Source organism: Phodopus roborovskii, unplaced genomic scaffold (assembly GCF_943737965.1).
Source record: "Phodopus roborovskii unplaced genomic scaffold, PHOROB, whole genome shotgun sequence".
NCBI classification, from domain to species: domain Eukaryota; kingdom Metazoa; phylum Chordata; class Mammalia; order Rodentia; family Cricetidae; genus Phodopus; species Phodopus roborovskii.
Genome location: NW_026126480.1, coordinates 60,030,310 through 60,034,330, shown reverse-complemented (window position 1 = coordinate 60,034,330; position 4,021 = coordinate 60,030,310). Strand labels below are relative to the sequence as shown.

Sequence of the window (4,021 nt, the reverse complement as noted above, 5' to 3'; positions counted from 1 at the left end):
TGCTTGAAAATGCCAAGTAAGCCAGCTCTATTATGCTCTAAATGATAAGAGATCCAGTGCAGATAAGCCAAGATTGCCTAGAAAATTGCCATGATCATAAACAATAAAATAAAATGAGATTATCTTGGAACACCCAATTCAGATGAAGTTATAAAATGTATAAAATCTCATGAGTGAGCCCAGACTCAAAACAAACGGGCTTCCCTAACCCAACAGCATATGTATTGAACCATTGCCTCGAGCCAGTAAGTGTGGGAATTTCCTGCTACACAATTGATAAATGATTAATTGTGTCAATTGTATAAATCTCTAATTAAAACTAGGCGTTGAACAGACTTCATCTTCTCAGTGGCTTTCTTTAAGGCTTTATGAACCTCTTTATTCCTTAAACTATAAACTACTAGATTTAACATGGGAACTAGTGTGGTATAGAACACAGATGTCATTTGGTCATTGTCCATGGAATGACTGGAACTGGGCTGCAGATACATAAAGATTATAGTTCCATAGAATATGGCCAAAGCAGTGAGGTTGGATGCACAAGTAGAAAAGGCTTTCTTCCATCCTTCTGATGAACGCATCCTCATGATAGCAATGAATATGAATGCATAGGAGGTTAAGATAACTATCAGAGCAAAAAAGACATTGAGGCTAAGATAAAGAACACAATCTCATTCACATAGATATCAGAGCAAGAAAGAGCCAGAATTGGAGGGATATCACAGAAAAAGTTAGAATGACAGAAGGAGAAGGAGAAGGTGCATCCAGTATGTATAGCAGACTCAAAAAAGCCCCAGACATAGCAGCTAATCAACATGTGAGCACACATACTATCAGACGTGGTAGTGGTATAATGTAAGGGCTTGCAAACTGCAGCATGCCTGCCAAAAGCTATGGCAGCAAGTCGGAAATGGTCCATATCGGCAAAAGACTCAAAGAAGAACATTTGAGCAAAACATCCTCCATAGGAGATAATTTGTCCACTGTGAGAACCCAGACATCACCTTGGGAGTCACAGCTGAGGAGTAAACATGGTCTGCCAGAGAGAGATTACTGAGGAAAAGATACATGGGAGTGTAGAAGACGGGAGTCCAGCCAGATCAACACAATCATGCCCAAGTTCCTGATCAGTGTGATGAGATAGATAAGGGCAAATATTATGAACAGGGGGACTTCCAGCTCCAGGTTGTCAGTTAATCCCAAAAGTGTAAACTTAGTCACCTTAGTGCTATTTTCCAAGTATGACATTTTGAAATTGTGTCCAAATGAACAGGAAAGTAAATATACTGTTGATGCATAGGAAATGATGACAGAGAACTCCTGTCATTCAAATGGCATTATGGGCATAATCTCACTACTAATACAGGATTCTCAAGAATCGTGAGACTGCCATATTTTTACCATTTCCTTATAGTAATTGCTAGAGACTTCTGCATGGCATCTGGTAGTTCCCAACAGCACTCAGATATGCTAAATGACCACTCAGATGTCTTCAAAGTTTTGATCACATATTCTCATCTGGGTTGAAATTTTATTTAAACACTTAACTACTCTGACTTGCATAATTGTCATTTCAGTGACAAATACAAGTTAACAAAGCACTATATGCTATGTGACTAGAAAATAATGGATATCAATGTGTATAATATTCCTGTCTTGTTGTATAATTGCCTGAGAACAGTGGTGCATCACTGCCTTTTTAGATTCTCCATGGTGGGATAAGAGATATTCATCCATACAGCTGGAATCCATTCAGGATATAAAGAAATGCATTGGTCCTTTGACTCTTCAAAGAAAATAGTCATCTTTGGAAGATATGCCCAAAAAATTATAAAACTGAAAACTTGACATCCAAGCTAACACTACCTTGAGCAACCTACACCTGCAACAAAAAATAATAGAGATATTGACTTTTAATTATTCCTTTCAACAAACATGAAAAACTCAAGAATTTAATTAATTTGAAAAAATATAATTTTTCTTCCTACTTTTCCTAGTTCTTGTGGGTGTTTTTAAAGATACTTTGAAACCATACAAGCATCCTGAGAGGTAGCATGTTGTAACTGAATAAGACATAGTCTCTGCCACTGACCAATGTGCACTTTATTCCTGATTTATTCACTCACAGATCAGGCAACATTGAGTGAGATGCTACCTTTCTGTGCCTCGGTTTAAAATATCAATGAAAAGTGTCTTTCATCAGGATGTTTGGAGAATGTAATAAGTTGATATATTTAAATCACTAAGAATTTTGCCCCATTGTTAAGACACAATAAAACATAAGATACAATCACTAAACAAATATTAGTATTAATGGAATAGTAATAATATATATATAATATCTTAGAAGAAAAAACAAAATATCAAAAGAAACTCAAATATTTTAACCATGTTTCTCAAAAATAATTATGCGGGTAATTTTTAACTTAAATTCAAACTTACTAAGGAAACAAATATATGACTTTGATAAATATAAACAATATGAAATTGTTTACTTTGAGAAATTATAATGATATACAAATAAAAGGATATACACTATCCTTTTATTGAATGACAATCTTTTGAAGGTTGTAATATTTTATTTAATAGTATAATCACATCATAAAATGCCTTAACAATTTTTATGATTGTGTTCCTTTGGCCTCTTTATTATAGCATACCTATGCAAACTGGTACCTCCTCAATGTTCAAAATATCCTTTGATATGTATCCAAATTAAATAAACTCTAAAAATAATGGAATGCAAAGATTATTCCACATGGGCTCTTTCCCTCTCAGTCCACATATAATCCATGAGTGCATGCTGTTAATCCTAGCCCCAAAATACCCCCAAAATTCATTCATTAGTCACCACCATTCCCCACTGGTGAGCTCCACCAACCAACACTGACATTAAGGGAACAACTGGAAAGAAATGATCCCAGTTCAGTCACTGGGAAAGTTAACAATACAGAAACTTGAGGCGATGCACAAATACGGACACTTGGGGACAGAAAGCCTAAGGACTGGATATTGAACACATTAGAATTTCCCTTTTCAAGTGCAGAGAGATTCATGTGGAGACTGCCTGTTTCTCTAAAGATAACTGAGAACCATTCTCCTCTGTACCAGATATTCTACTTTCCTCAGTCCTCTTAATAAACCTTAGTATAGGTTATTCTGCTTTAAATTTTGTTTCTCTATTATGCAATGCCTATCTCACATGAGTAAACATAGAAAGGACAATAATTAGGCAGAAAAATGTTAGGATTTCACAAATATAAGCCAGTCTAACATTGTAAAAACTGACTGAATTTAAAACCAGTAACTTATCTTTAGAGATTTGCATTTTCACATAATAATTTGAACATTATTTATAAATTCTTCTCAAATAGAAAAAAAAATGTATTTTGTAAATACATTCATGTGTTTGGCTATCTGATAAAAACTTGAAGAAGCCTGTTGACTTTTATTTCTGTCCACATGTGTACTACATACTCAGGACCAATTAATTATACAATCCAAAAGTTTTTGATTTATGAATCAGCTTGTCAATAAAGAGATATTGCTTAACAAAAACAACCTTTCTAAACTTTTATTCTTCTCTTATACATTGCATCTCTACCAAATTTTCCCTTCCCTTCATTCCTGCTACACAGTCTTTTTCTCCCCCTTCCCATACCCTAGCTATTAGAAAACAATACCCATTTAGAAATCAAACATCTGTAACAAAAATAATATAAACCCAGAGACAGATATTGAGGTTCAAGCTGAAGGTCAGAGAAGCAAAGTAGCCGGCCACTAGCTCTCACCTGTATCTCAGACCAAAATGGGTGATTATGTCTCCACAAATACTCAGAGTACAATCCTGCCTGCACTGCTCCCCACCAAGCCTCAGACTGCAATTCTCTAAGTTCCTGTCTCCTCCCACTTTGTATTCCTTTCTCTGCTCAGCCATATCAATCCTGTCTCCATATCCCTAGTGCTGGGAATAAAGGTATGTGATTCCCAAGTGCTGAGATCACCTTTGCATGAACTGGTT

At 35.5% G+C, this 4,021-nt stretch overlaps 1 pseudogene; it reads right to left on the bottom strand.

The window, feature by feature from the left end:
• Window positions 1-284: 284 nt before the first annotated feature.
• Window positions 285-1,248, bottom strand: LOC127227766 (olfactory receptor 5B2-like; annotated as a pseudogene).
• Between the last annotated feature and the right edge of the window lie 2,773 nt (window positions 1,249-4,021).